This window comes from Zootermopsis nevadensis, unplaced genomic scaffold (genome assembly GCF_977971745.1).
Source record: "Zootermopsis nevadensis isolate Lab colony 2312 unplaced genomic scaffold, Znev_1.0 Znev_ptg000006l, whole genome shotgun sequence".
Classification (NCBI taxonomy): domain Eukaryota; kingdom Metazoa; phylum Arthropoda; class Insecta; order Blattodea; family Termopsidae; genus Zootermopsis; species Zootermopsis nevadensis.
In genome coordinates, this window is record NW_028259138.1 from 12,387,081 (window position 1) to 12,400,817 (window position 13,737).

The 13,737-nt window shown below is 35.4% G+C and overlaps 1 protein-coding gene across 13 annotated transcripts in view; it reads left to right on the forward strand.

The window, feature by feature from the left end:
* Positions 1 to 13,737, forward strand: part of LOC110840051 (paired box protein shaven) — a 555,926-nt gene that overhangs the window by 461,348 nt on the left and 80,841 nt on the right. The gene's annotated exons all lie outside the window — the stretch shown is intronic.

A 13,737-nucleotide genomic window follows, 5' to 3' on the forward strand; every position in this document is an offset into this window, starting at 1 on the left:
ATGCGTCAAAGAATGAACAGTGTCCAACGTGATGTTGGTATAATCGAGGAAAATTATTAGAGAAACTGGAGATGTTATGAGTTACGGTGGTAAACCTGAAATCGAAGTTCAATGACTGTCCTGGAGATTTTTGTAGATTTCTTCAACCACATCATGCAAATTCTGGTGCAGTTTACAAGAATAGCTCTCGAATTATTTCTTCCATGTAATTTTTAATTCATGATTTGGAATCATATATATTAATTCTACGCCGTGCAGTTCAACAAGTTTTAATAGTACTGAATGCAATAGCGTTAAATACATGTAAAGAATTATAAGTTGGCTTAACGTAGAAGTAAAAGGACGTGGCCTATTTCACGATAGTGTCCGAGGATTCGCTTTATAGGATTTAGGCTAGATCAGAACTAGATGTATTTTAACGACGATGTAAATGTTTTTGTTTGGCCGTGTAGAATTTTGACTGTGCGTTAACATGTCACAAGAACATACTGTGTCCCTTATCAGGGCTGGTGGTGGATGCAACCCGAAATACTTTTTATAAAACTTGATCCTACCTTCCTTTCATCTCTTCAAAAGAACCGATATTTCTGTTTCCTGACTCAGTCTACCCCTCTGATGCCCTTAAAGGGCTCTTTCATATTGGTCCAGACACGGCTGTATCATCCCCTCTTAATCCCATGGCTGTGATTGGTCAGTCCTAGGTCCGATACTTTTCCTGCACCAAATAAAGAAGCCATACACTTTGTTACACTCCTTATTTCAGTGCTGATGATGGAGGCACTATGTTCCTCCGAAATGATGACGCACATCCAAAACACTACAAGGCGATTAAATTTAAAGACCGCTATAATCTACACACTTCAGAAACTTTACCAACTTGCTAACCTTTTCGGTATTAAAATATGGCTGAAAATTTAGAATTAGATTGTAGTCATATTTATATCCAAAGGTCTATTGGCCTATCGGCAAAATTTCTTCTGCTTATTCTATAGGCCGTGCATATTTTTGAAAAGAATTGCCATCTTATTCGGAGAAGGAGGGCACTCTGGCAATACGTAGGGCTCGATATCAACATTGTTTGTCAGGCTACGAGTTGAAAAACACTGGTTAGATTTCCAAATAGGATAATAAATGTCCATCTCAAGAACAGCTAAGACCAATCGCGTGTTATATACTGTTTACGATACCGTTGCATTTTAGACTGAGCCACTGTTCATATACGTTCTTGGCAGATGATCCAGAAGTGGTTTGCCGTTGCCTTCTTCTGTGTGTGAATGGAGTAATTGTTGGGATGCCACGGAGAAACCGGGGAAGCCCCCGGAGGAAAACTCCGTGTTGCCTAGACCACGGCCTTGCCCAACACAAGTTATAAATTCGGGCACCGCCGGGAATCGAACCCGAGTCATTTAAATTCTGTTTAGACCTCATAATGAATGTTCTCGTTATTTGTTTTATAATTAACCTCGTATTTACATTGTCTTGGTTTTCAAGGACGTCTACTACTTGAAGCTTTCCAGTAAAGTCTGTGTCCGTTCGTTGATTTAATTAGCCTATAAATATCCAGGTGTGGTATCTCTTCCTTATCCCAAATTAACTAAATAAGATTATGGATCCTCATATTCAACCTTTTGCCACCTGCTTAAATTAATTCTGCTGGAATCTGATCAATACCTGGATATTTATAACTTTTCAACTTTCAAATGGCTAGTTCCACTTCATCTAAACTAGGTTCTGGCACTAACAGTTCAGCTGTATGTATTTTAATCTGTCTATGGCTAAGAAAATCCGGTGGATGGCTTTGGTTAATTCGCTGATGAACCTTTGCGTTCGGTAAGCCATCTAGTTATCAATATCAAGTTGAGACCAGAACATTATGAATTGTAAAGTGTGTGCCTTACGCCGCTCTTGGTCGACGTGAGTTGCCCGCGAGTCGAGCCCAATCCGTTTGCCCACAGCCTGTTGGCGGCGATGCTTAGAATAAGCCTTGCGTACAATGAACGCTCTGTCCTGAGATCTGGCCGATACTCAAACCCCCAAGCACTCGTAGTGACACAAAGTTAGCATCCTCTCTGAGACCTGTAATGAGTTAAATGTACGATGTCTGTCGCTAAACGGTTGAACTGTTGCGTACAAGCAGCGCCATTGGCTTTGAACTGGCGACTGCGTAGATAAAACAAGGCGTGTGTAGGCTGTTCAGACTTATAATTAATACAGCGTCGTGCTTATTAACAGTTTTAATACTGGTGTTACTCGTAGGTTTAAACTCGTCTAATTAATTTTTAAAAATTAATTTCCCACCTCTAAGAAAACACCCGTCTCCGTTACAAAGATCAAGAGGTTGATTCTGCTCAGGTAAATAAACACTAAATATTCTGAAAATCCCACAAAACTTATAAGTACAGTCGTACGTATAGTAGGCTAATCACTGAGCTTTAAAGTGTTTCTGTGTCGAACATTGCACACTGTTTTACGTATAAAATTACACACTTTCATCAGATAGGCGAGAGATATAATGACACGCGCTATTAATATGAGAAATTTGAACAAAATTGTATACGGAAATTTTGAAGAGGTCATTTGGGAGGCGTATTAGAGTTTTAAGATAGTTTCCGGTGGCGGTCTATTATGAATACGACGCTAAAAGTTTCTTACATGACAGAAGCTGTTGATCAACTTCTTAGCGCATTACAAATAATGAACATACATATCGGATATTTGTTAGAATTATTATTCCATCTATTTATCACTTTATAGGGTATTTACTTTTATGTACCCGAGACAAACCTTGCCCCTAAGATACGTAGTGAAGCAGCTATTTTCTAAATACATTTTATTTTTAATATATGTTACATGTATTATATAGTTATTATTATGATTTGAATTGAATTATTATCAAAGTCCTTCACCTGTAGTTACGCCATTTTTGCAAATACCATACGCTGGGTTTTGGCATAAAAACATCGTTGCGTTTGAGAACACTTTTCCTGCAGTCTGGCATGATTAGACTAGTCTGCTTGTTTAGTTCGTCTTAGTTGGGTTTGGTCTTAGTTTTTTTAATGTACTTTGTTTACATTTAATTGGATTTTTACTGTAGAAAATAAATATTTTATTTGAGAAAATATTTCCTCTCTTATGCGCTTGTCTGTTATCGACTTTCTCTGTTATCAAGCACATTAATAATTCAATAAGAACAATAATAACTGTATACAGTATATAGTAAGAGAATCCGACAAGATGTTACATCACAGCTAAACCAAAGATCACCATTGGACACTTATCGAAGTCAGTTTCTTTCGTCCTCAAAACCCTTCTCCGTTAGATCGTTGTTAACACACTCACCATAAAGTTTTTACTCAAAACATATCCACCACCAACTTAAATGTATACAGTAGCAATCCATCGAGACCTGAAGCAACATCACATGTGAAGCAGGCCGTTTAATCAACAATCAACGAGTCATTGTACACGTAATAGGCCTCTGAAACCTAGGTAAACTTCTACCAGATACACGACTCAACGACCCACAAGACAGCCATGTTCATATTCGACGTCGTGAGAACTCCAAATCTCACTTATGTTATGTCTGTCTCTTTTTGCGATAAGAAATGTAATCCGAGGTTGTAATCCGACTAAAAACTCTGTAACTGAGCACCATATGTGGGCGTGGTGATACCCATTTCACCGCAAGCAGAGGGTCTTTTCTCGCTAGGCCAGCAACCTCTCACACTCAAGAGTGAAGTACCACAGATTTAATATATATTAAACAAAACCTGTGTAAAATTTGTGACTGCTAAAATATGCCGTGCGCGCCTTTGTACTTCATGTTTTCAAAAACCCGAAAAAGATTAGCCCTTGTATTGTTTTTTAATAGAACACAAGATAAAACCGCTTCGACACTTTTCCTTGGTGTTCCTTTTACCTTTAGGAATCTGTTGAAATAGGTATCTCCAGCAAAATTGGCATTAGTAACATTCTGAGTTAGTTAACTTACTCAGGTTTGCACAGCAAAATAATATAATTACCCTTTAAATACGTTATAGACTAATGCTCGTATAAGCGGATAAGACATTTAATAATTGATAAAAGCAAACATAATGAAATTATAAGGAAATATAAATATAAACTTTAAACTAGGACCGAAAACGTAGGTCTGTTTGGTACAACCACAATCCCTCGTGCGGATTTTTATTCAACTATGCGCATAGTCGTGTAGACCAGTGGTATTCAACCTTTTTTACTATAATATATATAATTTCTCATCATCTTTGTACCCCCAAAGATGTTGGTGTATAATTCAAGTTATACATAGTATATAATCTACATCTAAAATAAATTAAATAAATTACATAACTGATTATTCAGTGTTTATCATAAAATATTTTTTTTTTTTTTAAGTTTCACGTACCCCCTAAGATGTCTTCGCTTACCCTCGGGGGTACTCGTACCCCAGGTTGAATACCACTGGTATAGGCCTTTATACTTTATAATTCCACCTCAGGTATAATACCAACACGTAGGCCATATAAATATCTTATTTGGAAACGACTCTAATACCAGTAATTCAAGGTCATGGGCTCTGGGATAATGCAGATAGTACCATTCTTTGGTTGACATTGCGCATGAGAATAATGACCGCATGAAATTCGTATTCAACTTTCAGTTTAATGACGATAATTATTGAATCATTATAACATTGCATAAAATTTGTCATGTATCCACTTTATAAATTTATAAGTATAAAATTAATCTTATTCTTTGATCTAATTTTTTTCCTTCAAATGCATCCCTAGAAATTTATTGCGTATTATATTCGAGTAGCCTATGTTGAAATGCGATTGAATATTTTGCTAGAAAGTACCACTGACAATCGCGTCATTTATCGAAATTATTTCAAAATTTTCCGTGTGTATTTTGAACAAACTGATCACATTCGGGCAAATACGGAGATGCTGCTTACATTAATTTCTTCGGTTATGTTTGACATATTTGAAGAAATATAAATACGTACAGATATAATTATGAGTCAGATAACTCATTTAAATTGACATCTAAATATTAATCTGTGTTTCTGCTATTCTCTGTACACACAAAATAGTAGGAAGGTATTCGTCATAAATTCTCGTCTGCGAGTTTTGTGCGACTCAGCAGTCCCGAATAGCTAATGGGACTGCTCCGTTCCTGGGCATCGTCTGGACATTTATCATCTTCTAAGAAACTTACTGTTTCCAGTGCTGGCATTTGTTTTGCATGAAGCTGTAACAAATCCAAAAATCCTGTTTGGACACCCCGTGAAATGAATGTGTAAGTTAGAATAAAATGACGTGGGATGTCGTGTGTAATTTAATACTCTTCACAGAAGATTATTTTTATAAGCACATAGCCTACGTTTCCATTATTAGTTTGTATTTATATTCTCGCGATGGGAAGACGTAATGATCTTTATTTAGGTTCTAACTATATTACCGATTTTATAACTAAATTATCCTACCTTATGCTTAACAGTGCAATTATTTTTCAAAATTGTTATCGTAAAATTTTAAGTATATTTATATTAGTTATATATTTTTACAATAAAATTATTTTTTATTACGATAGTTAAATTTTCTTTTCTCATCCAATCATTACAATGGATCTCGACCTTCCAAGTAGACCTTTGTTTATTAACGTAAATAAAAATTGATGTAAAATACATCGCATTATATCTTATATCTGTGTGGAATAATTCAGTTTAAGCATGAATAAAATTATCTTAAAATAATGACATTTTCTTAGTAACTTGGACACTGCGAACGTCTGCTGTTACATTCTTCAGCAAGAACTTTAATTTCACTGTTTTTAAGCGTCGACGTAATGTTGAGAAGCCAAGGGACGCCTCTAATTCAATTACTTGGTTACAGACGCAGATTGGTTTGTCATAAATGACGTAAATTGGAATTATGAAGAAACTATAACCCATTTACTTCCAAAATTAAATTAAATTAATTAAATCTATTCACCGTAAAAGCTCCAGATCATACATTATGATAAATGCGATTATTATAATAATAAATAAATATTAATATTTAAGCCATTGGTTGTTTCCTTATCATTTATGCATTACTTTTAGCCGATTGTCTCTGAATCGGACAGTGATTTTATTTTCAGGTTTTCATGGCAACGAATATGAAGGTAGGTGGCAACTTTATGGGATATTTTGCCGCGTAGTCTCGTAGAAAACTGATCAATTGGAAGGCTCCCATTTTGATGTTGAATGGAATGATGACGAAGACAATAATAATTAAAGATACAGGCAAAGAGCTGAATAAAATTGAAAAGAAGGAATTAGTGAAGACGAAAATTGTAATTAATGTGATGATAAATGTGGACGATGACAATAATGCTGATGACTGAGATGGGATGATATTGATAATGAAGCAGACAAGAGGGCGGGTGTACTGTTAGGCCGCTGTTGCTCGCGATAATGCGCCAGATATCTTGGAAGCTGCCTCCATTACGTCTACTGGTAGTTAGAGAAACAAGTGCAGGGCACTCCGCGGTGGTTTTGCGGTTTGGCTACTGAACATCCGTTCAGGTCGATTCTCTACGTGTTGTGGTCGGCCGCCCACCCCCTCGAGGCCTAAACAAAAGAATCACACGTCCACCGTAAGCCTATAAGGTGCAAAATGAAGATAAATGGTCATGGATTCCACATAAAAAAGAGAGTTCTTATTTTCCTTACATTAACAAGTATTTTAAGTCCGGCGGCGTAGATATGTGTTTGTTTCTTACCTTGGATCGTTTTACCTCGCGACCTGGACTGAGCGAAACGTGTCTTTGTTAGGAAATGTCTGTCTTCATGGGATTTTGGACCGACATCGATTGTAAAATTGATTCTAATAAACGAAAGTTATTTGAGGTATTTTCGGAAAGTAAATAAGATGGCTTAACGGAAAATAATGTTTTGAATAATTTTGGCTTTATGTTTATGTAGTTCTGTTCCGGACTGCACTGCGATTTTTTTGGAATTTATCCTGGAATACTCTCGTCATAAGTGGGGAAGGACTGAGTCAGCAAAAATGTCTGTATAGTTCGTTAACGTTCTGCTGGAAAAAAAATTTTGAAAAGTAAGGTACAGAAATAAAGAAAGAAACGAAAGGAGAAGAGGACAGTAGAACGAAACTGAAAATGAGAAAATATCTAAGTTACTATGTTGTGGATCTATAGATATGTATATGATTAACTTCTCACTTTTGATTCTTTAATGTAAATATGTGAATACGGAAGAATTATTTGACGCAAAAGTTTATGTAATACGAGACTAAAAACTTGTGACAAACGGAGACATTTTAAGTTCTTCGAAATTTTAGCGAACTCTTAATATAAAGATACACAGAGAACAACATTCTGAAATTCAAATATATATTTATTATTCAAGTCTATACACAAACTTTTAAATTGTTGATGTTAAAATTTAAAATTAATGTTAACATTCTGCGCCATTCATCGTTATCTCGATGTTACAATATTGCGCTTTATACTACTACATGTTTCAATGTCATAGCATCATCTTCAGGTTTTTTATCTTTAAAACTATTCTATATTTATTAATGCAAGCTTTTCATTGATTGTAGATTGTAGATTACTGTTGTGGGTGTTCCTTTGATCTTATTATTATTTTGCATATTATGTTAGTTGTTCATTATTCTGTGAAATTATTAACAATATAATTAACATTTGAATTATTAATATTATTTTTTTTATTATTTATATGAAAATGAGTTTGGATATTGTCATAAAAGTAATAATAATAATAATAAATATATATTTGAATTTTAAACACAAACATGACGCATCTAAACTATAAACATTCTGAAAGTTTGAAAAGGTATGGTCATTACTGCTATATGGATTTAAAAATTATAATCTTGGTTAAAATTAATTCAGAAGAAAGAGCAATGTTGCTTTTATGAATGTTTTCTGATCACAGATTACAGTACGAACAGAGCAGTGAAGGATGACGTTAAAGGTTTTTGACAATTTCGTTGTACATCGCGTATGATTATTCTGTTGTCTAATTTCTTTTCATATCACGCTGTTTCGGTTGTAGGTTGTGCTTCCATCATCAGGCGACAGGTGATAGGTTGAAAACCTACTCTCTGGGTCCCATTCTTTCAGACCTATTAAGGGATAACACTCACCATAATTTCACCGTACAATCAATGCACACTCACGATAACACAAATGTTTTTACACTCTGCGGTGTATACTTGTCGTTATCGGGGTTTTGTATTTAGTGGCGAAAACTGTGGTAATTTGAAAGTCTTGTGATGAAATTGAAGTGAGTATAAAACTATACACGAACAAGTAAACTGTAAATTTTTGTGACTTGTTATAAAAGACAGGCGATTATGTTAGAGTCCAGTACAGCACAAGTCAGACGTTAAACAAGATATCTGTTCTAGATGTCTTACGTAGCACCTCTGTAAATTTATTCATGAAACTTCTATTGAACCAGTTTAAAACAGTGCGTTTCTATCACCGTGTATTATTCACTCTCTGCTTACGACTTGTCAGCAACGCGACTCACTGACTGCAAATTTCGTAAATGCACATATTACTGTTGTTTAATTATCTCGCCAGGGACCACTGTCTTCTTGAATTTTCTAATTTATTCTGTTTACCCTTACAGATTTAACTTACTTTAAAACATATTGCAGGCTGCCCCTGCTTTCACTTATTGCCATAATGAATTAGACTACACAAAAAAATCTATAGACTGTATTTAACACGTGACACTGTCAGCCAAATATTACATTATCCATCCGACCATCAATTTTTGTGTGTGACCCATCGGCCGAGAAAGACAGTAGCTTCGAAAGTTTCAAATCCTCTCTTTCCACAAACTTCCACCTTCCCTCTCCAGAAAAAAAACTACTAATTGAAAAGGAATTTTTAAATCCAGGATGAAATGAACAGCGTAATCCTCAATATGCGTTGTGTTCTTAATGCTGGCCAGACCGTAGTAGTAGGTTTTTGTGTTTGGTACAACATTCTTTGTTATACGAATTGAATGAACCGGACACGCGGATACAGAGCACAAATCTACATGGTCCTACTCCCCACCCACAAAAAAAAAAAAAATAGTTTCGATGGCTTTTGCAAACATATTCTGTGCTGGGCATTAGATCCGTGCAATTGATTTAATATAATATACAATATCAAGACATTAAATAAGTGCATTTTTATACTCATAATACAATTTTTTATGTGGACACAGGGGGTTTCACAAATAGCATACATTTCTGAGGCACTGTTCGCGTTCTCTAGGGCATTAATCTTATTCATTATAAAGTTGAGCTGCTTGTAGCCCGTTCATGCTTTAGTTTTATAAACATTCCTTCAGTCATCTTCTTTTGGTTTTTGTTCCAATCTGCCAATAACATGAGCATCTGTCTCCATGCATTTTGTCTTACCTGTGAACTGTCATAGTAATTATGTATACGTAGTAAATCCATTTCTTTCTATACTCCAGAATATTTGAAATGATGATTCGGTCTTTAGTTGATCCACAAAATTATTTTTGTATCCTTGTCACATTTACAAATCGTTGTACGAGTATATCAGTGCTCGGTTTCTTCAAACACAGAAGAAGGAAATTAAGGTGAGTAATAAGTGTTTCTTATCAGTCTTACTTGGTTCTAAGTCATCTGCCGGAAACATTTGATTACAGGTAAAATATTGATATGTAAATTATAAGAAGGGCTTAGTTAATTCCTTGCGTGAATTATTGTTCTGATAAAAGGATTTCGAGAAAAATTTGTGTGTGTCTTTTGATAAAGTTGAATGTCTAGTACTAACCATGTAAGTAATAAGTGAGGTAAATAGTCAGTAGACTTACTTACTTCCAGAGATTATTTTAGTCATGAGTTTCGGCTTTGTTACAGAAAAATATTGTGTGTGATTCTTGGTTATTTTGCATGCTGTGTGCTAAACGCAACTCGCTTTTTTGAATTTAACTAAATTAATAACATATGTCAAGAATAAAAGTCTAGACGTTTGAATAATCCAGCGTGAGAGTCCTTACTTCACACACTCATGATTCAAAAGCCACATTGTAGCTTTTCATATTTTGGTTGTAAGTTTCCTGAGATGAGTCTTCAATGTACTACAGTTTTAAAGCTAATGGTAAAAACCACATCTCGAATTACTATGCAAAGTTGACATATGCGAAGAAAATTTTGTGTTTTTGTTACTAATGAGTTAGGATAAAATAATATAAATATTCTATATTTAAATAACTGTTCCAAAATTTGTATGAAGGAACTAAGGAATATATCAGATTAATCAGTATCTGCCTCATACCTACCTAATACAAACGATGTTATTCTATAGAATTAGGAATGTTAATTGAATAGATTTGTTAATTATGTGTGTAGAGAATTTAGGATCAACCTATACCGAAGGGAGGGACCGTGGTTGGTGATCGCTTGCTCTTTTTAGTGACTCCCTCACCAATACCCATCGCATCTTTTTCGCTTTTCATCGGCCCAAGAAGGGGAATGAAATGGCCTGTTCCTCTAATGACTTCAACTGGGAGTTGCACTTAAATATGGCCGGATAGTCGATGCTACTGCAAGAACGTAACGAGCGGACTGGAGCATGGATTTGAGTGCAGAAAATTATCACGGCTTGTTTCTTGTTTAGTGTCGTCTCTCATTCCAGGTCACAATTCGTCACGATCATTATTTCCAAGTAAATCTTTCAGAATCTGACTTAATTCAAGTGCAAGGAAAGTGTCTAAAACGGAATTTGTACTAAAATTTAAACCTGTCTGATACGGAAACTGGATTAAACGCGGCCTTGCCGTAAATATACAACTTGTGCATTACTCAAAACACGTTTTAGCTTGCAGCTTACAATTTTCAGATTTCTGTGACTGGGAATGTGTCATTGCATCATCTGTGAACGTAACTCACTTTTACTACCAGCTCAAGAGTGAACAAAGAACGCGGGTTTTCATTAACATTGACGAATGTTTACATTTTGGGTGAATTTAAACTAAAGTAAAATTGCACGTAATAAATGGAACGTGTTCTGTGCCAAAACCTTGAAGCTGAAGTACTTATTTCCCTCCAGTTTTTCCAGTTAAAATTTTGTATGCATTTCTTATATCTCCCACTCTTTATACACTATAAAATATTTAAAAACTTTAGCCTGGTCGACGGTAGCGTTCTTCATTCTGGTGAGTGCGCAGGGCCACCATGTTGATATCGTTCATGACATTTAAAATATAAATTTTCGAAGGTCTACAGTGCCGTAATAATGATAAGGAATGTCTCGAAAATCTATTATTTTGTGTCTGGGATATTGAGATCTCAGTTTCAGTAAGGGGTAATTTTTTTTCTCAGAATTACTTGTGTTCAGTCGGAACACATAATGCAACAGGTCTGCCTAGAATGGAATAAACTCGTTTTTTCTCTCTTTATAATTGTATATAAAGAAACTGAAAATTAAAATGGATAATGAAATGTTCTGCGCGTTGCCTTATACAAACATGATCCTCGCTAACAAATTTTGAGAGAGGACCAAAGATTGCAGGCGAATATTTGAGCCAAATGAGAACACATTTAACGTGATGGATAAAACTTCATCAGATGGAGCGTAATAATTCACACTCTGCCACGTCTTCTTAGGCGATGTAAGCCAGAGGAAAAATCCTCGCACTGGTTTCTGGTCGGAAACACTAAAGGAAAGACATTAACGTGTAGGACTAAACGTAAGTGGAAGCAGGTTAGGTTAGGCATATTTGGTTGCTTGGTTAATTAAATGCGAGGTAAGTTTAATCAGCTAGCTGTTTGGTGAGTTCCTTATCATTTAGTTTGTGCATTATTTAGATAAACTTTGCTAATGACATAGTTACAAACCAGAAGAAAATGTCTTCACTTGTGATCGATTATGCCCTCTGAACTAGTATCAGTAAATTCTGCGTCTTTTAGGCAGTTTCTAAAACTCCTTTGGTGGTACCTCAGAACATCACAAGGCAAGACAACGAAGACATGAAAGGAATTGGAAACTGCAGTTGACGGACCACGAGAGAAAAGAAAATCATAGAATCCCGAAATCAGGATTGCAATCAGCTAATGGTGGCGTGGACGAATCATCTTATGCCACTGTTGAATTCCTCACACTTAACACTGACAGTCACACATTGCAGTAACCTTTCTGTACTCCCCAGAAGCAAGAAGCATATTTCCATATTACTGCACCGTCTGTGTGCACGAAACTTTGTTACATGAGCACTCCAGCCACTTCATCAAACAATTGGCTGGATTATTTCCTCCTCTCCTCCGCTCCCACAAAGCTTTGCTCGCGGAGGGCAAAGGGAGCATTTCTTTGGGGGGCTGCACTGCAGGGTGTCATTAAATCTGAGGGCAGGAACATATTGCACCACCCCAATGCTGCAGGGTAATAGAAACAACTGAGGATCATAATGCGAAAGCTCACTTTAGATAATACTGTTGCTATTTTCGTTTTAGAACTGGTATTATGAAAGGTTATTGGCATCACCTTGTGTCTACCAGTTGGCTGCTTAAAACCATAGAAGTTTTATCCACTCGTCCATTATCATAGTTTCTTTACAGCCTGCAAACTGTTTACTGATGCTGTTTACCTTATTGAGTTTTTTTTCTCAATATTCTGTAAACTACTTCTTATCTTACAGAATTTTAATGGAATGCGTATCAGAACTGCTACACACGGCTTATGTCAAGCGAAAGCTGAGATCGGTGACCCTAATTCCGAATGTTTATGTGGGTTCAAACGCCCGTACTCGTCGTGATATCCAATTTTGGAGGTTCTGCAATTGACTGACCCCCCCCCCCCCCATGCACATGAAGTACGACAGTAAACAATAAACTCACGCAAAATAAATTTTAATGCAGTTCGTGACAGGAATCACAATTAATTTATATAAGACAGTAAACAGTATTACTTTAACCTAATAATGATATATTTATTTTGTACAGTCTATACACAAACGTTTGAAGTTTATTGGTGTTGTAAAAATTATATAATATTAAAACATTTTATTGTGTAAAATATTATATTAGCGCTCTTAATCGTGAATACGATTTTACATTATATTTTTTAGCGCTTTTATTAAAACGACATGTTTCGACGAGTAATACCGTCGTCTTCAGGTTTTTATCAATTTAAAATATTTTAAAAGCTATTAGCTATCAGACGCACGTTACTCTACACAACATCTCTTGATAAATATAACGTGTGACTACAATAAACAACTTACCATGAAAATGGAAAGCTACAAACAGAACTACGGATCATTATAATATATTGCATCAAATATCTAATAGCTTTTGAAATATTTTAAATTAATAAAAACCTGAAGACGACGGTATTACCCGTCGAAACATGTCGTTTTAATAAAAGCGCTAAAAATATAATGTAAAATCGTATTCACGATTAAGAGCGCTAATATAATATTTTACACAACAAAATGTTTTAATATTATATAATTTTTACAACACCAATAAACATCAAACGTTTGTGTATAGACTGTACAAAATAAATATATTTAATCAAACACAAACATGACGCATATAAGATACAAACTAATAATGATATGTTTGAAAGAAATTTATGAGCCTTATAGCTTTGTCAGTATGGTGACTGACTACGGGCTGGACAATCGGGATTTGATCCTCGGCGGGGGCAGAGGATTTTTCATCTAGACCGGAT